Source organism: Lycium barbarum, chromosome 3, assembly GCF_019175385.1.
Source record: "Lycium barbarum isolate Lr01 chromosome 3, ASM1917538v2, whole genome shotgun sequence".
NCBI classification, from domain to species: Eukaryota; Viridiplantae; Streptophyta; class Magnoliopsida; order Solanales; family Solanaceae; genus Lycium; species Lycium barbarum.
The window spans coordinates 104,393,959-104,415,052 of NC_083339.1; the positions used below are offsets into that span (position 1 = coordinate 104,393,959).

The window sequence follows — 21,094 nt, forward strand, 5'->3', positions numbered from 1 at the left end:
CTAAGTTTAAGGACAAATTTAACCTTTTTTAGTATCTTCTCCAAGTAAATTTTCACTTTAAGGGTTAATTATTTCGTGGGCCAGCTGTATGATTCTTCACGAGGGCTTGAATCTTGAATTTTGTTTCTCGTGATTACCCATTTGTTTCTATGCTTCTACTTGTTTTGAGCAGGTTAACCCAAATAATAACAGGACTCTCGTCATTCAATTTTTTTTTTTTTTTTTGTGATTTTCATTATTTATTTATTTGTTTATTTTATTTTTAGCACCATATTCTTTGAAATAAATAGTTTGTTAGGGAAGAGGGAATCATTTTAATTAACTCTTCACACCCTTAAAATAAACTTCTTGATTAGAAATTAAGACTACATCGATAAAGCACATTGTTGTTAGATTAACGTATGAAGTCTAATGAGATTACTCCATTATTGGAGAATGAAGCTCATGCAATAGAGAGAATAGAGAGGAAGAGAAGAAGATATTTTGTGGAATTGAAAACTGCTTTCATTGACCGAAACTAATACGTAGAAGTTTATTTATACATCTAATCAATCTACTCACTGACCGACTAACAAACTGATTAAATATCTAATTCACTAACTGTTAAGTTCTAATAATTACAAAATAGTCCCCTGAGTTCTACGTAATGTCATCTTTAATACTTCTCCTTAAGCTGTAATGTGCAAAGATATTCAACACTCCCTGCTTGGACAAAAGATATTGATGTTATGGTCTTCCCCGTCTCCTTGTAAGTATATCTGCTACCTAATCCTCTGTGTTTAAGTACCTTGCTTCTGTCAGCCCCTTTTGTATTTTTTTCCTCTAATGAAATGACAGTCAAGTTCTATGTGTTTTGTCCTCCCATGAAACACAGGATTTGCAGCTATTTGCATAGCTGATTTGTTATCATTGGGAACTGAAATAGGTGTCTCAACTTCAGCTTCTAATTCCTTGAATAGTTCTTGTATTCGTACTACTTCTGCAACTGAATTTGCCATACTTCTATACTCAGCTTCTGCTGAGCTCCTTGATACAAATCCTTGCTTCTTTGATTTCCATGATATGAGTGAGTCTCCATATTTGATTAGAAAATCAGATAGAGATCTTCTTGTATTTGGGCATGCAGCCCAATCAACAACACATAAGACAGTTATTTTCCTTGATGGTTTGCTGGACAATGGAACTCCTACCTGTCTCTTGATATATCTTATCACTCTCATAGCAGCATCTAGATGAGATTATTTGGGTTGATGTAGAAACTGGCTCAAGGTTTGAACTGCAAATGAAATATCTGGCCTATTAACTGTCAAATAGAGTAGCTTTCCTACCATTCTTCTATACACTCCAGCATCTTCTAGCAGTGTATCTTCACTTAAAACCCCAATCACTCCATCATACTTTTGGTAGTGAGTTTAGTGTTGGGATCCAAAGGTGTGAAAGCTTGTTTTGTAGCACTTAGACCAGCTTCAGATATAATCTCTAAAGTATACTTCCTTTGATGCATAAGTATCCCTTTTTCTGGTCTAGCAAATTCAATTCCTAAGAAGTACTTGAGTTCTTCCAAGTCCTTGATCTTGAATGTTTTCTGCAACAATTCCTTTGTATAGATAATGAGATCAATATTACTACCTGTAATCAGTAAATCATCTACATACACAAAAAGAATGATGATAGAAGAATTAGCCTTCTTGGTAAATAAAAAATAGTCCAGATGACTTTATACAAAACCAAGATTGATTAATGCCTCAGTGAGTCTCACAGTCCATTCCCTAAGTGGTTGTTTCAACCGATAAAGGGATTTGATGAGCTTACACACAGGTTTCTCCCCCTACACATCAAATCCAGAAGGTGGTTGAAAATCTTGAGGAAAGGACATATATACTTCATCAAGCAAATCCCCTTGAAGAAAGTCATTGTAGATATGCATTTGGTGTACATGCCACTGTTGAGCAAAAGCTATAGCAAGAACTGATCTGACTGTCACCATCTCTACCACAGGAGAGAATGTCTCATGATAATCAAGACCTTCTCTTTGGTTAATTCCTTTTGCCACTAACCTGGCTTTGAACATCTCTATAGTGCCATTAGCTTGATACTTGATTTTGAATACCCAATTGCAACCAATTACTGACTTACCGGTGGGTAACGAAACTACTTTTCAAGTGTTATTCTCTTCCAAAGCTAAAATTTCAGCTTCCATAGCCTTCACCCACCTAGGATCGGGATTGCCTCTTCAAAGGAAGAAGGCTCTACTTCAGTTGAGGATGCTGTAAGATAAGCCTGATAAGATGCAGAAAGGTAATCATAGCTAATGTAGTTGGAAATAGAGTAAGATGGAACAACACCACTGCTAGAGTAAGTAATAGCAGCGATATAGTCCTTTTGCCATATTGGGGCTTTTCTACCTCTGGTGGATTGTCTTAGTGAATCGTTAGTAGCAGGGGAGGAATTTCCTTGGCCCGAGGAGTGTCACGTGACGCCGATTCGTCGATTTTTTTTTACTAGATATACATATATAAATAACAAATAAGATGATATTAGACGGTATAAATACTAGAAGGACACTGCTTGTGACAAGGCTGTGCACTAGCCTGATGGTTAGGCACTTCAGCTCTGCATGAGGGGTCGCGAGTTCAAGACCCCTTAGCCTCAATTTTTTCCCCTTACACTCTCATTTTTTCATTTATTTTGCTCACTCTTTAAATGATGACACCTTTGTTTTGCTCAACTCTTTAAATGGTACACTGCTTATGAAAAATTCTGCGTATGCTACTGTTTCAAGTGGCACACCTTTGTTTTGCTCAACTCTTTAAATGGTGACACCGCTTATGAAAAATTCTGCGTACGCTACTAGTTAGTAGTAGGATCTACAAGTGGTGGAGATGGAGGATGTGGAACTTAGGAGGAAGATCAATGTGATCATTAGAGGAATCAGGAGGATTAACGGGTGTAGGAATAGTAGCAGGAGTACAATCTTCAAGAGACCCACCATCAGGAATAAACATTCTCCAATCTTCTGTAGGGCCAGTATTAAAAGGGAAAGTATCCTCCCTAAATTGAAAATCTCTTTTAATAAAGAAATGCTTATCTTTCATGTCATAAAGAATATATCCTTTTGAAGTAGAGTTGTATCCCATGTGAACAGCTGATACACTTCCAAGCTGAAAATTTTTACCCTTAGGTAGATGAACTGCAAAGCAAAGACAGCCTATAACTCTCAGTTGAGCTAGAGAAGGCCTGACCTTGTGAAATACTTCATAAGGAAATTTCCCACCCAGAACAGATGTGGGCAACCTATTAATAAGATAGGTAGCTGCCAGAATGCAAATGACCCTAAAACTTTAATGGAATATGACCTTGAAACCTTATAGCTCTTGCTATCTCTAGAAGGTGTCTGTGTTTTCTCTCAGCCATTTCATTTTGTTGAGGAGTATGTATGCAAGTTCTCTGATGTACAATGCCAAGAGAACCGAATAGAGTGTGGCATTCATGATTGATAAATTCTTTCCCATTATCAGTTCTACTGATTTTAACACAAGCAGTAAATTGAGTTTTTAGCATAGTCAGAAAATTCTGTAAAATGACAAGAGCATCACTCTTAAATTTTATTAAGACGATCCATACCATTCTAGAATAATCATCAATAATTGTGACAAAGAACCTGCTGCCATCATAGGTTGAAACTTTATAAGGACCCCATACATCACCAATGTCGAATATGAAAAGGACCAGCAGATCTAGAATTACTGGTAGGAAATGGTAATCTAGTTTGCTTAGCTAGAGGACACACATTACACTTATGTACTTTCTGAGTACAAGAATTGAAAGGCAAAGAAAATAGATGTGTAAGAACTTTGGAAGAGGTGTTACCCTATCTCTCATTTCAAAGAGATATATCAACAGTAGAAATGGTAGTAAGACTGGTATTCTGGACAACCAAGGAGTTTATTGTAGGTTTTGAAGACGAAATGCCTCTACTGGGAGCTTGAACAGGTTGAAGGTAGAGACCACTAGACTCTCTACCAATCCCCTTCACCTGCCTATTGTAGAGGTCCTAGAATACAAAGAAATCAGGAAAGAAAGAGGTAAAGCATTGTAAGTCCTTTGTGATTTGTGAGATAGATAACAGATTGAATCTGAATTCAGGTATAAACAATACATTGTTTAGAGTAGCATTATCAAATATGCGTCATGAACCTATATGAGAGATGTTAATAATATCACCATTCGGTAAGTGAACTTTCCTGTGATTACTATCTACCTTCTGTAGATCATTAAGTGATAAGATTTGAATTGGGAAAAAACACCAATTCAACACTAAAATGCGGATTAAAGGATAATAAGAAATTTGGATGAGAATTGAAGAAAAGGGGATGAGAAATAGAGGATAAAAGCAAGACCCAATGAATAATGAACCTATGAGCAAACCTAAGTATATGAAACCTAGACCCTCTCAATTTGATTCAATTCAACGAACATATACTATTTGAAAATCAAGGCAAGGGAAATTCAATTGAATCCACAAAATAACAACCCTTCATAAAATCAATGGAAATCAGTTCAAAACCAACAATGGAATCCATCATTAAGTAAGTCTAAACCTAAATGCTATTAAGCCAAACAAACTATCACTCCTTAGAGTATTCAATATATAATTCATCTAATCTAAGTAGATGAAATGTCTAAGTCTTAGTATTTATACTCATAGACTACAGAAGACTAAGTTATTACAAAAATGTCATTAATGAGGCAAGGGCCTTGTTTGGTTGGTAGTCTTCTTTGGGGAATTTCGGAAATAGCCCTCATATGGAATCTTTATCTTCCAAACACCAATTTTCTTGCAATTGTAGCCCAAATTACATCCCTAGCCTTGAATTGGATTCTTGGCCATGATTTGCATCCTATAGCCACAATTTGCACTTTAGCCCTTTGCGCTTTTAGCCACTTAGTGTAGAAGCCTCCACAATCTCTTCACAAGCTATCATCTAAACGTCCCACATCCTTCCAAGCATATTTGTGCCATATAGGATCATCTCATCCTCCCCTCTTCAAAAGGATTCGCCTTCGAATTCGAACCTTTTAAAAACATAGAAGAGCATGAGTACACATCCTCACACAAACAAACAAGGTAATCATCAATATGGAAAATGATAATACCTAAAGTAATCATAGCATGCAATCAACACACTAAACGGCTCACTTTTATGATATAACCAAGCATCAAATGGATCTAGAGAGAACATGTATCCAAATAATGCCAAAGACACTTGGCTATTTAAGATAATGGGACAAAGGGGCAAATCAAAGGATCTAATGCTTTTAGGAAAGCAATCATGCAAGTTCTTAATTGTCCTAGCAATCAATAAGCACATATTTCCCCTTAAGTCAAGACACAAGTAACAACCTTCATGGCTAAGTGTAATTTCACAAACAAGTCCAACCCATGTCAATGCCCTAATCACTACACTAACCCATATCAGCGAAAGAATCACTCCTAAGTCAACACGGGGGTCAAATACAAAGGTATCTCCCACACAATTGTTCCCACACACTCCATGCAAGCCCAACAAGACATCAAGTAATAACACTAGAAAATAATCACATGAATGGACAGAAGTGCTAGTACTATTTTCAACAATCAAAGAAGTTACCTCAATGGCTTTAAGAAAGCACAAGAATAAGTATGAGCCACGAATACATACTGTCCGTGAAGGAAGTACAAGATGTGACTTCACACCAAAGCGTAGTCCAATGAGGTCTTCTCCAATGGGTATCCTCTTCAAGTTTCCTCCTTTGATGAAACTCCACAAACAAGTTAATCACATAATCAAGTTCATAAAAAGAAGGATTTTTACCTTTAGGCTTTTCAAACCTATGTCAAGATAAAAGTAGCATCTCCTCACCCCTTGGGATAGAAGATTAGCATAATCCTTCCAAGAAGTGTTCTGTTTTCCCTTCAAATGGCTCCCCTTCTTTAAAGCGCACTCATCACTTTCGAAAGCCTTTTCCAAATTCGACGTTGGTCCATCAAGTGGGTCACAAACCCTCAAGAAGGACTCTTCGTCATCGGGGATAGTGTCAAGAGCTTCAACCACCCCATGCTTGTCATCAAGACCAAGCATATCATCATCCCATAGTGGGTTACTAAATACCTTGTAGTCTCCTAAGAAACTACACTCGCAACATTACCAAACATCCCACTAGGTACATCATTTCCACAAGTCATGTCAACTTCAAATAAGAAATTATCTTTAAGGGAAAAAGATTCAATGGACAATGAAGAGTCAAAGTTTGCAATCTTATTCTCAAAAAGACAAATGTCACCTACCAAAGCGTCTTCATTAACATGACTATTCATATGACCAATTACATCAATATCATCACTAAATTGAGGTCCATTAAGCACACCACACAATCCCTCAATTAGTGGACTATTATCACAAGCAAGTTGGACTAAACAATTATTCACACTAGTTGGACTTAAATTGACCTTGTAAGAAGAGTTAACTCGGTCATTTCTAGGATCAACTAGTGTGTGAACTACCATAACACAAGACAATGCACTATAATTTTCGTCACAAGTGTTAACACTAGGTGGACACAAATTGATCTCATAAGAAGAATCAATACGGTCATCAATAAGATCAACTAGTGTTGATACACCCAAACCAACTACATTGTCAACAATCATTGAAGAGTCATTAACCTCAACACCAGTCTCATTAAGCTCACATAAATACAAGCTTTCACTCACACTCAATTCAACAACATGATCATTCACATCATTTAGAGTGTTAAGTTTAGCTATTTTATCTTGAAGTGCACACATAACATCTTCTTTACCTTGATTTTTGACTTTGGAGTCAATTTGCTCTTGGGGAAGCCTTTAAGTACCTCATGAATTTTCACAATTTGAGGCTCATCATTTGGCTTGATTTCCAAGAATACTTGCACCATTATCCATACAACTAGATAAGAAAGAAAAGGTACAAAGGTTAGAATGGGGTTGTGACGACCCTCACATCACTCCTCACAACCTCTCATTTTTCCACTCTAGAGTTGTCACTTTTTGCTCCCTTACACCTCTCAATCTTTTCCCTCTCAATTTCATGCGAGTTGGGACAAGTGTCAAGTACATCTTTAGAACGATTAAGGGAACCCTCCACTTTACTCTTCTCTTTCGCTTCACAAGGCTTAGACTTCTTCGCTTTCATTTGTTGTGACTTGCATAAGCGTTCCATCATTAGGTGAATCTCTTCTAAATTCTTTTTCTCCCATTGTGGGATTTCGGGCCCACTCTCCATAGGACAGGGTTTACTTGCAATTACTTCATCTTTAGGAACTATAGGTGGAAAGAGAGGTCTTCGTTGTTTGTCCACTACATACTTGTACCATTCTTGCCCATATGAAACCTTATGTTCTAGGAACCAAGCATTCCCCCAACATAAGTGACAATTTTCTAGTGGAAGTACATCACACCAAACCTCGTCTTGGTATTTGCCATGGGTAAAGAACACCCTTGCGCTCCTATCAACCAAGTACCCTCTTTGATCATCGTAAGGGTCTCGTTTCATCACACATTCTATACCCAATGTCTCAACTACTTGAGGTGCAAGGTAGTTGCCATTGCTACCATCATCAAACACAAGGACATACTCTGCACTACCAAGCAAGTTCACCTTTGTCTCAAGAATTCGCCTCTTTGGGTCATTTCTCACTTGGGACCTTGCATTCCTTCTACTTCTATCACCTATCAATACTTCTCTCCTCCTACCTTCAACATCATAACTATATTGAGAACATGGTACCTTCGTATTAGGATGAGAAGCATGATTCATTGTATTTCTTGAAGTAGGAAATGTATTTTCCCTTCTCTCACGAATACCACTATCTCTTCCATCAAATATTTTTTCCTTATGACTTCCCTTTTTCTACCCACAAAATGAGCAAACAAGTTTAGTAGTAATGTTCCTCACGTCACTCGTACTTGCACTCAAGCTTACCACTCAACCTACAGTTTCTTCCAAAGTTGACAATGAATCGCAAATCCCAAATTAATTTACAAGGTTGCTAATCTTTGTGGAAGAATAGATTCTTGTTTAGATAAAAGAAGGACAACTCAAAGCGAATGGAAAAGATCCAATAAAGTTTCAATGAAATAAAAGAGAAAAGCTTGGAAGAAACTGGCACAAAATGAAATTCGGACTCAAGAACTAGTTAACAACTAAGTAAGGATCAATTACTAATTGTTAATTAGCTAGGAGAATCAAATAAATGAGAAGAAGAAGTGAACAAACCTTGGCCAAACACTTAGACAAATTTGGGAAGTTTTTGGCCAACACTTAGAAAATTCGGAGCTTCTTGCAGCGTGTTTTTAAAATCCAAATAATTCTTTCTACATAGTTCCAATTGATGAATGGTTGGTTGATTTGGAAATTAGACTCGATGAACTTCAATTTAGATAGGTTATCGGTCTCGTAACTCCTTATACACACAAAGATATGCCCCTCTAAATTTGGGACAAAATCTGCCAACACTTAGAAAAAATTTGAGACTTTTGGAAAAATTTGGTCTCTGAATCTGTGGGCCATGCACTTGCAGAAGTGCGTCAGGCTGCTGACGTCAGCGCTGACGTGGTAGTTTTTTTTTTTTGAAAAATCAGAAAACTGGACTTAAAATTTCTGATTTTTTTTGGATTCTTACTTGGGTCCACAAACACCTTTTGACCTCTTGACTTGAAGAAATTTTGAATCAAACACTCTTTTGGGTCTTCTTCTTCACTATGAACATATGAAGATGCTTATGAACTTGAAAAACACCCAAATTTCAATTCACCTTCAAATCAACTTGTTTTTGCACCAAAATTCGGATCTAAGCTCCCCTCAACTAGGAGAACAAAGCCCAACACCAATTGAAGCCAATTTCACCTTCAATCACCAAAACCCACTTTTAAGTTTCAAACTTTCAAGCTTCAACAATGGTAGAATCTTCAAAACACCTCCAAATGTCACGAAATTTGAAACCTAGGAGTTTCTAATATCAAGGAACTCAAACACACCAAAAAAAACAACAAATTTTTGGATTTTTTTTTTAGGAAATTTTGATTTTTTTTTCAAATATAAAGAACCTAGGATTGAGGATTGTAGAAACAACACTCTAGCTTAAGCTCGGATACCAAATAGTAAAATTTGAATTGGGGAAAAACACCAATTCAACACTAAACGCAAAATTAAAGGATAACAAGAAATTTGGATGAGAATTGAAGAAAAGGGGATGAGAAATAGAGGATAAAAGCAAGACCCAATGAATAATGAACTTGTGAGCAAACCTAAGTATATGAAACCTAGACCCTCTCAATTTTATTCAATTCAAAGAACCTATACTATTTGAAATCAAAGCAAGGGAAATTCAATTGAATCCACAAATGAACAACCCTTCATAAAATCAATGGAAATCGGTCCAAAACCAACAATGGAATCCACCATTAACTAAGTCTAAACCTAAAGGCTATTAAGCCAAACAAACTATCACTCCTTAGAGTATTCAATACATAATTCATCCAATCTAAGTAAATGAAATGTCTTAAGTCTTAGTATTTATACTCCTAGACTAAAGAAGACTAGGTTATTACAAAAATGCCATTAATGAGGCAAGGGCCTTGTTTGGTTGGTAGTCTGTTTTAGGGAATTTCGGAAATAGCCCTCATATGGAATCTTCATCTTCCAAACACCAATTGTCATGCAATTGTAGCCCAAATTACATCCCTAGCCTTGAATTTTGATTCTTGGCCATGATTTGCATCATATAGCCATAATTTGCACTTTTAGCCCTTTGCGCTTTTAGCCACTTAGTGTGGAACCTTTCACAATCTCTTCCCAAGTTATTATCCAAACGTCCTACATCCTTCCAAGCATCTTTGTGCCATCTAGGATCATATCATAAAGTATGCTAGATTTGGATGTCATATGATTTGTAGCACCAAAATCTACAACCCAAAGATCATGTTTATTATTAAACATAAGTGTAGTGATAATACCTGCAACATCAGTTGAGATTGGAGCATCACACTGACTAGTCTGATCAGTTTCTTTGTTTAGTATATTCACTATCTGCTCATACTGTTCCTTGTTGTATCCTATACCAAAACCAAAGTTATTTGCAACTTGTTCAAGACTTCTTAAGTTGTTGGCAGTATTCTCAAATTTACTTGGTTCACTATGTGTTGTCATAGCATTATTAGCAGTATGGGTATTTCCTCTGTACTCTCTTTGAGGAAAGATTATCTGATAATTGTTCTGGTTATTCCGATTATTATCTTGATAAGGCCCTTGGTAAGGTCCTTTCTTCTTGAACTTGTAGTTAGGAGGATATCCCATAAGCCTGTAACACACCTCCATAGTGTGTCCTTTCAGTTTAAAATATCACATTGTACATTTGGATCATAGTGAGGATTATAATTCTTTTTGTGTTTCTATGCAGTCCCATTCCTTAGAGCAAGTAATACAATCAACTCAGTAATATCATTCCCAGACTTCTTGTTTACCATGTTCCTCTGACTTTCCCTCTCAATTAGCATTGAGTAAGCTTTGTTAATCCTAGGAAGAGGAGTCATCATGAAAATATGTGCCTTAGTTTGTTCATAGGTGTTGTTTAATCCCATTAGAAATTGAAACCGTTTTAGGTCATTCATGAACTTCACGAAATCACGAGTCTTAAGGCAGTCACAACCAGGAAAAGGTACTATACTATCAAATTCTACCAAAAAATGCTCTCTATATTGAGAAGTATGTAGAGACTGTATTAGTACCTTGATGAATTGTTGCAATCTCCTTGTGCAATTGATATGTTCTTGATACATCTACTTTATCAAATCTCTCTTTGAGATCACTCCAAACTTCTGTTGCATCACTTGAGTATATGGTTCCTCCAAACAATTCCTTCTAAACATAGTTCGATTATCCATGAAAGTACAATTGCATTGCATCTTTCCCACAAATCGGTCAGATTTGAACCATAACTCTCCTTTTTGCAAGTCCCGTCGATGAACCCTAGCTTGTTTCGACCTCAGATAGCAATTCTCATCGTACGTCTCCAAATGGAATAGTTTTCTACATCGGTTAACTGTAATGCAATCAAAATCGCACCAGAGTTATCAATTGAAATAAGGTACAGTGGATGATTATGACTTTAGTTTTCTTGAAATGTATTGTCCACAACCATTGTTACATCTCTCAATTGTTTGTTTTAGAACTTCAATTCAGGATCAGCTAATCACTCTAGTGATTGTCCTGCTCTGATACCATGATGACATTACTTCATTCATGGAGAATGAAGCTCATGCAATCGAGAGCATATAGAGGAAGAGAAGAAGATATTTTGTGGAATTGAAAACTACTTTCATTGACTGAAACTGATCAGTAGAAGCGTATTTATACAACTAATCATTCTTCTCACTAACCAACTAACAAACTAATTAAATATCCAATTCACTAACTGTCTAAGTTCTAGTAATTACAGAATGGTCCCCTGAGTTCTATGTAATGTCATCTTTAATGAAGTCAATATCAACTATTCGTCTTTATTCATTGTTGGCATTAGATAGACTAATACATGTTACAGTTCACTTTTACGTGAAGCATAAAAGCTACTTCGAGGTTATGAACTCTATTGGACTTTTGTATTTTTTAGAGTCACCACCTAATTTATTAATGGAAATTAGAAAAACCTAGTTAAAGGATTTATTCAAACAAAGATAAATCCTTTTAAGCCAGAGCTCGAGGTAAGAGTTCTAGTGATCCCCTAGAGAAGGTTTTTAGCACCCTAGTATTAAGGATCCGTAGAATACGGTTGACCTTCGAGTTTTAATGTGATTATTGTAATTATTTGCTTAAAAGAGTTTAATTTCTTGTATAACTTATCATGGCATATCATAAAACACTTTGGCAAAAAATCCTTCATTTATAGATGAAAAGAGTTGAATTTTCCTTGGAAAAATATATATAAGGTTTTAAAGTCATTTCATTTCCGAACCAAAACACACTTCTTAACTCTTAAGTAGAGTTCAACTAACTTGGTCCAATGTTATGCCTTTTAGTCCTTACAAATTTTATTTGAAAAAGTTTGAATATATCTCCTTTGTAAATATGCCATGGGTCTATACAAGTATATATAAAAATGTTTCTTTTTCAAATAGCATACTTTATCCATTTTAAACATTTGAAGGTCAACAATATACTACTTTTAAAACCCTTCTATAAGCTAAAGTTTAAGTCTATTTTCCTTTGTTTAAGTAACTTAAGGTTGGGCTTGGCCCAGAAAGATTTGTAAAAATCCTTAAGCTGTATTGCAATTTAAAAGTCCATTTTGTTTCTAAAACACTTTATGGTTTTCCAGAAATCAGTGTTTAAAAACGTTAATTTGTTTCTCAAAATAGCATATACATACTCACTATTTCGTTTCCAGTTTTTGCAAAAATGAAGCAAATGACTTGGGAAAGACCATTTTGTTTCAACTCTTGAAGGCATTATTCCTTTATCTTTTGTTGGGTCTTGGTTTTGAAAAGGAAACGGGTTCCTATCCGTTCTAAACGATATACGCATTGTTTGGCTAAAATGTCTAAGTTCATATCCATTTGGGTTTCAATATGTAAGAGCATTCTTTTACAAAATACAATATGCAAAACATATACAAGAAAAAAAAAGAGGGAGTAAGGATGGTGGGCCTACCGAGCCCACCAGTTGCCATTTTCATCCATAGTTGGGCCTTCAAGCTGGTTCGGACTTGATAGAAGAAAGGAGGAGCTATTGGACCTTAGGCCCAACACCTTATGGTTGATGTACTCGGCCCAAATGGCCCTCTTTAGTGTATTTCATGCAAAGAGGAGGAAAAGGAAAAGGAAAAAAATTAGAGGGCACCTATACTTAGTTATGATAATCAACATGACACAATACTAACTCATGATAATCTATATAAGCATGTACATCAGTTATATCACAACATTGCTGCTGAAATTAACGAAGACAAGCCCAAGAGTAAAATAGCAACCCCAATTATACTTAAAGGAGAAAGAATGAGAATAGAAGCCTGATACACAGTGGTATGCCAATAATGGCCAGAGAAGCCCACATTGATTATAAAGTTATAGCTTTTAAAGGACAGGGCCAAATCATCATTCAACCCAGCATTTTAAGTAAAGCATCTTTGATATTCCATCAGTATACAAGATATACAGTCCAATATACACTAAAGTAGACATGGGCTGTGTACGTCTTAAATATCCCATGTATATCATATAGCACCAGCTCAACACTTAAGAGAAAGGAAGGGAAGCAAAGGGTTTCACACCAGTTCTATGTTAATGTACTAGATATACACATACATAGGCATCTTTTAAAGGCTTACTGAGGCTTTGGAGGATCCCATAGAGCTATGATTTCAACAAGAGGAACCCCAGCAACCTAGGATCAGTAGTACTAGACTGAGTAGATGAACTCAAAACCTTTCGTAACTTTTCCGCAGCCCTAGGTAAATCACTCTTGTTGTATCACAACTAAGTGACATCCTCTTAAGTCCTCTTGCATTTAAGTGATCAAGACAACTTCCTTTTCTTTTTACCTTAGATAAGCAGTATTAGTTCAAGTACATGAAAGAAGTTCAACAGTTTTACTCTTTAAGACTCTTAACCATTATCAGATTATCAGTTCTTCTCAATACTTAACAATGCATTAACATGCCTTTGGTCAATTCTTTTAACATAGTAAACATGTGTATACTTATTAAAGTCTGGCAAAGTGATCTTGAACAGTTTCTTAACCATGTATTATCATACAACACATATGAGGGCTACTTCCTTAAACATGATTTGGGGGGGGGGGGGGGGGGGGGGGGGGATTACACAAGAATCATGCATACATAGCTACTGGTCATACAAGACAACGAGGCGATTCACCAATGAAACTATCTTGACACAGGAATTCATTTCAACATGTATTTAAACAGGCACCCAACCAACTTAGCCCCACCAGGTGAGCATTTGTTCTGTTATCTAAAGGCACACAAGCATTGGACTCAAACCCTAAGGTTCATTTCTCTGCACACTCGAACCATTAACAGGTTGTCTCACATTTTTTATGTTCACACCAATTCCTGCTGACTCTAACTCATTAATAAAATAAGTTGTTACTTTATAGGCAAATTCCTCAGACCAGACTATTGAAGCTAAGATGAACACAATTAATGGTTTTAAACCTAAAACCTCTGTCATTCCATAAAATAAAATTTTCTTACCTAGGACCAGATGTCAACAAGTATTCAAGGATTTTTGGACTGTTTTAGGCAAAGCAACAACATTGGACCAAAACTAAACTTTTTTTAAATAAGGACAAACATGGGATAACAAAAGTTAAGACAAGTAACAACTTCAAGTTCAGGACAGTGTATTTAGCAATTAGCAGGTTTACATTTTCATGAAGAACACATTTAATCAAGCTCTAACATGTTTGTAACATGATGAAGGTGATGACTGACCTGGTGACTTAAACATATAGACTTATAATTCATTTGACACATATATTGACATTTAATGATTTTTGAACTTGTGTGACACAACAGAGGCAGGATCACAAAATATTGCTTATTCAAAACTACTCAAACAAACACATCATTTTTTGAAATGATATTCACATTCTTAGCCTAATCAGTCCGTGTTTGCCTTTTTAAATAAGGTATCTGCTATACTTAAGCAAGATCAGAACTAGTCAACTACCATATTCAAACATAACCAGCGGACATATCACAGTAGACAATCACTAAATATGTTCAGCCAAGACATAATCAGACTTGAACAATGCTAAGCAGGTAACTATTAACATTATTTGAACTAATCTACCACTACCAGTACTAAGCAAACTACTAAATGACTAAGGGAATAACTTAATTAATACAACAACTAAGCTAAACAGGTAAATAAACACATAAAAAAAATAGTAAAATGAAACAATAATTTAAAGGAATGAAGGGATTTTACCTTTTGTGATGGTAGCCTGGGTCGAGAATAGAGTTGAGCTTCCTCCACACCTCACAGCTACGCCAAACACAAAGAAATCAAAAGGATTTCAGAAACACAGATCAAATTTAGACTAAAAAGAGTTCTGAGCAAATCAAAACCCTAGGTGTACCCGCACAAGATCAGTGTAAAACCTACAATGGGTTCTTCTTGAAAATATGCAAGTATTTTCATATATCTCTGTGTGTGTATAATGTGGAATTGGGGGTTCTTTATATAGAACCCCAAATTCTAAGGTTTCATGCTTAAAATCGATGTGGGACTGTGTGACTATCCAATCAGATTTGAGTATTTGAAATCACAACCTAACAAATTCCATTAAGAAAAATGCAGAAAAAGCCAAGCAAAGAGAGAGAGGGAAACCTGACCTTTGAGGTTGTTCAACGGTGATATGAAGGAGAGTAGGCAAGAGTAATTATTGCTCTTGCCCCAAACGACTTGGCAACAACTGAGAAAAGCAACACACGTATGAAACTTTGCCAAATCCGGCAAAAATCGTGACAAGGTGGAGCGTACATAGGTGGCTAGGGTTACGAAAAACCTTTTCAACAATACAAACACTATGTTTGCACGATGTTTGTATTCAAGGGTCGTTTGGTATATTGCTGAGAAAAGGAGAAATGGGCCGGGTCTGGTCCACTTATTGGACTGGGCCTGGCCGTTTCTTTAAGGAAATGTCCCAAATGCATATGTATATACATATGTATACTCCTGTATACGTGCGTATATACATATATAAGAAGGGTAATTTGGCTATAAATTAATTTAACAAATAACCGCTTTTAAAAGTAGCAACTAATCAACTATTTTAATTATAGCCATTTGAAAATTACTAATCATTTCTATTATAGCCGAATTAAAAAGGATGACTAAATTGACCCCTTTCAAATATGACCATAATTGATATACAAGCAAATAATTTTATCTATTCGATTATAGCCACAACTAAAGCGTAGAAATCAAATTGTCTATTCTCTTTATAACCACAATTAACTCATGAAATTAACAGAAAATCAATTATAATCAATTTTTTGGAAATAATTTGATTATAGCCCAATAACTTATATAATTGAGACATAATTGATTATCTATTTAACTAATTAATTTTCTTGATTTAACAGAGTAAAATATTTATCCATTTGATATTAATAGTTTAAATAATTGTTTTAACTATTTCTTGAATTAAATCTTGACAAATATGTTTTGAAAATTATAAAAAATATACAAAATACTCAAGATAATATACAATATATATTTGAAAATATTTTGGCAAATGAAATGGCAACATGTCATCGGAATAATTTTGTAAAATCATTTTTGGCTTGTAAAATGTATATTTCACTCCGTTTGTGATTCAAGAACACCGAATAATTAAATAAAATTATTGGAGGAAAAAATTAGGTGTTAAGAATGCATATATGAGTTTTGATGATTGACAAACGAGCAAACAATGAGTGATACCATGAAGAAGATAAACCAGGTCTGGATACATGTAAGAATGCACAATGAAGCAGAAGTTCCAAACACAAGAGATTAGTTGTCTGAATGAGCAAGAATGCAGTGCACATTGAACAAATCCAAAGACCTGATTACAGAGACAGTTGCAAGTGATGCACATGAATCAGGTTCACAGATATGTTCCATCAGATACAAACAATCAGACTAGCACAGAGAAAGAAGTGACCCGACCTACAGAGATGTTCAGTATGCAGCATAAATGATTCAGCGAATAGAACAACTGAACAAGGCAGCAAAAAGGAGAGACAGAGAGAGATAGATGACTCAGTGAAGAAGAAGTTCAATGAAGAAGAAGAAGAACAAGCAGGCAAGCGTGTTCTATACCAAGAGTCGTCATATGCAGAAGAGAGATGATCACAGGTCATCAAGTACAATAGATGAATGACCTAGCAATGATCAGTAGTGAAGGAGTGGAGAAGACCAGTTGCAGACACAGATCTTACAGTTATGTGAAACAGGTCTGTCAACATGTTCCAGCCAAGATCTCAGAAGAAGTTCAACGACAGATGAAGAATGAAAGTGATTGGTGGAATAGGTACATGAATATGTTCCAGCTTAACAATATAGATATTCATAGATAGACGAACCACGTAGCTGAAATAGGTTTCGTGAACATGTTCTAAACAAATCCTGCAGCAACAAGGATTTGTAGAAGAATTGTGGTAAAGACTTGGCAGACAAGTATGAAATATTCGTTGCCATAATTGTCGAGATTAGTAAGCCTTCTACAAAGAAAAGAAGCTGACTCAACAAGGAAGGAATCCAAATACAACACAAAACCTTATGTGTGTCCAATAAGAAGAAGGTTTTGTCATCCGACCTACGGAGCTAAAAAGTTATAAATACCCAGGTCTTACCAAGAAGAAATTTTTTGCACCCACAAATGGAGAATTCATAATATTGACCGAAAAAGTTATATCCAAGATTATTTTAGAATCTGGGGTTTCGTCTCTAGTGCAAGAAGATGACTGAAGAAGCTGTAGAATAGAGTTTATGTTTTACAGTTATCGAGTCTAGAAAACTTGTATTAGGTTTGGGGTTATTGAGTTGTATCTAATCCCAACCCCCGATATATTTCACCTTGTAGTTTTGTGCATCGAGATTCGTAGTACGTTGGTGTCTTAGTTTTGGACACCGAGATTCGTTTCAAGGATATATGAGGTTGGGCATGTTTGTACATGTTTAACTTATGTTTATAAGTGCTTAAATTCATGTTTGGTGAGTTACGGAAGGATTGGAGAATAAGTGAATCAAAGTGGGAAAGTTTGACAAAAGTTGTTTTTGGATGATATGGCGTATGGGTCGTATAAGTGAGATATGATCTGTATTTTAAGATATGGACCGTATTTGAGGATACAAAATTTAACAGAGAAACAGAAAATTCAGGTGGTATTATACGGACCGTATAATATTATACAGCCAGCAAGTTGTCCGTATAATATTATAAAAAGAATATCAAATTTTTCAGGGAAGCAGAAATTTTGGTGGCATTTACGACCAAATTATACGGACCGTATAATATTATACGGCCAAGTTATACGGCTCGTATAATTCAAATCGGTGAAATTTTTTGGAATTTAAGTATGACGACCCCTCTTCATTTTAGTCATTTTAAACACTCCCAAGTTCAAGAGAGCTCTAGAAACTTCTCCAAACATATTCCAACATATATCTAAGCCATAATAAAGGATCAAAGTGAAGATCAAAGCACTTAGGTTTACAAAGTGAGATTTAAATTTGATCCTTCTTCTTGTAAAGGCTTTGAAGGGTAATTTTAAGATGAAGTGACTTTGGAAGTTGAAGTGTTCTTGAATTTTGAGGTAAGATTCATCCTAATTTCATGCTTATGAGTTTATTTGGTAATTATGCTAAGATTTGGAGATGAGAAATTGGAGGAAAAGTTCAAATATGAATTTGATGATTTTTGAGTTGTAAATTAACTTGAGCTATAATTATTAGCATATTTTGAGCATAATCTTGTTATGAGGGATAATAATGATGTTAAAGAAGTGTCGTATACAAGTGTATAAGAGGTTGTGTTGAAGTTGTTGTTATAGATTGATTATGAAAAGAAGTTTTGGGATTGAAGTGAGTTTAGTTTGAATGAAATCTTTTGATTATGGTATTATTGATGTTGTTATTGTCGTTTGGGAGTGTTTGGGAATTTGGTGGAAGTAGATAAAATAGGGGAAGTGCTGCCTAAATTCCGCTAGCTCACTAATTACTCTAGTTTGAACTTATGAGTGTTTTCAAGACTTAACTCTAGTATGAATCCTCTTGAATGTAGATTTGTGAGCTTGGGAGGAAAACATTAAGTAGTTAAGGAGACGAAAAGATATGTTAAGGCTAACCCTTTCCTTCTTATGGCATGATCACTTCGATACGAGCATACATACAAATGTCTTTATGATGATTCCATTTCTAGAAATACTAAAGCTTATGATTCTTGAGGTTCATATGATATTGTCGATAATTGTCCCATGATTATTGATCTTTCTCATATGATTATTGATTTTATTTATTGTTGTTGATCTCATCTTATGGTAGTTGATAGCGATGATGATGATTCCATAATGGAAATCGGAGGTTTACCGACCTTACGTCACTCCAATAGAGTTATAGCTTTTATTTGGGATATCATTCATGCTTTATATATATATATATATATATATATATATATATATATATATATATATATATATATATATATATATATATATATATATATATATATATATGTATGTATGTATGTATTTTCTCACACCGTGTCGCGCTATAGTTGGCCGAGCAGGCACGTAGATGTGCACACCACTGCAGTGGGCATGTTATGATATTACCTTGGACGTGGGTTTCCCCGGACGTGAGATGATGATGATAACACCAAGCCTAAATAGCCGAGAAGGATACTATATATATATATATATATATATATATATATATGAAAATGTTTTTTTTTTTAAAACTAAGCATGCATGAAATCCGCCTTGAGAGGCATTCAAAGGTACAAATTGATCTCTTTCTTTTATGCTGTCTTCATATGTTCCTTATTTTACTACTCATGCCTTACATACTCTGTATATTATTCGTACTGACATCCTTTTGTTTGTGGATGCTGCGTTCATGCTCGCAGGTAGACAGGTAGACGAACCAGACCCCTAGGCTGCTTCATCAGCGATTGTGCATGAGTGCTCCATTTGTTTTGAAGTTGCGGTTCAGCTGGTATTACTCTTTTGTGTACATGTATGGGCTTGGTGGGGTCCTGTCTCGTGTTTATGATGTTATGCACTCCATGTAGAGGCTCGTAGACAGATATCTACAGTTAGATGTTCTGTAACCTCATCGGTTCATATTTTTTTGTATATCATTTTTGGTAGCCTTGTCGGCTTGTACATATGGGAATTGTTGATGGTGATTATATAGACGTGTAAATATTTATTGAACTCGTGTGTCTTACAGATTATGATAATTGTGAGTTAGCCATGTGGCCCACTTAGATATAATTATGAGATGTATGTTAGGAGGTACTCAGAAGGTTAGCTTCGGGTACCCGTCACGGCCCGCCGGTTAGGTCGTGACAAAAGTGGTATCAGAGCAGTTCATCCTAGAGTGTGTCTACGAGCCGTGTCCAGTAGAGTCTTGTTTATAGGTGTGAAGTGCACCACACTTATAAATAGGAAGCTGTGGGGGCATTTAGGAATGATCGACCTTTTTTTCTCATCTTAGATCGTGCGATAGAGCCATGTAATAAGGACTCTCATTTTTCTGACAGTGTGTTATGATTTCAGCGATGCTTGTGAAGAGAAAAGCTATAGTGGACTAGAAAGGCAATTCAACGACAGGTAGGAGAACTTAACGGGGTATCTCTTACAGATGTAGAGGAGGGCGAGTCCCAAAATGATGTTCCATCTTGGTCCTCTCACACTCTGCCCGCTCTAGAGGAGCATCTAGGAGACTCAGCTCCAGCTCCAGCACTCCTAGTTCCTCCACCGGATGCCTCAGGCTAGGAGATGAGGGAGCCCATTCAGTTGTTAACCGAGTTAGTAGCTGCTCAGGCTCAGCGACAAGGTATGGGTCATGGTGATAGAGCTGTCAGCGGCAGAGTTCGTGATTTTATCAATTTAGACCCTCTAGAATTCTTTGGGTCAAAACCAGATAAGGACCCGCAGAACTTCATAGATGGGATGTTGAGGACATTGCGGGTAATGCATGCTTCAGATGCTGAGTCGGTAGAGTTATCCTCTTATAGATTGTCAGATGTGGCTGTTCATTGGTATAATATCTGGGTGTCTTTTAGAGGGGTGAATGCACCTCCATCCATGTGGCAAGAGTTTTTAAATGCTTTTCTCCGACACTAATTGCCTTCAAAGATTCGATGGGCCAGAGCTGATAGGTTCCTGAACTTTAGACAGGAGAACATGAGTGCTCGACAGTATAGCCTTCGTTTTAACTCATTGGCTAGGTATGCTCCAACTATGGTAGCTGATATGGGAGATCGTGTCTACCGATTTGTGA

The 21,094-nt window shown here is 36.0% G+C and overlaps 1 long non-coding RNA gene across 7 annotated transcripts; it reads right to left on the bottom strand.

The window, feature by feature from the left end:
- Positions 1–208: 208 nt before the first annotated feature.
- LOC132631687 (uncharacterized) lies at positions 209–15,426 on the bottom strand. 7 transcript variants are annotated; one of them, XR_009579002.1, is made up of 5 exons: positions 15,026–15,426; positions 12,726–12,856; positions 10,808–11,121; positions 5,652–9,985; positions 4,541–5,076 (listed from the first exon to the last, which is right to left on the bottom strand). It is a non-coding gene; the product is annotated as an uncharacterized LOC132631687 (long non-coding RNA). The 7 variants fall into 7 exon arrangements; XR_009579000.1 differs by having other exon boundaries at positions 5,652–10,036; XR_009579001.1 differs by lacking the exon at positions 5,652–9,985 and adding an exon at positions 10,037–10,135.
- Between the last annotated feature and the right edge of the window lie 5,668 nt (positions 15,427–21,094).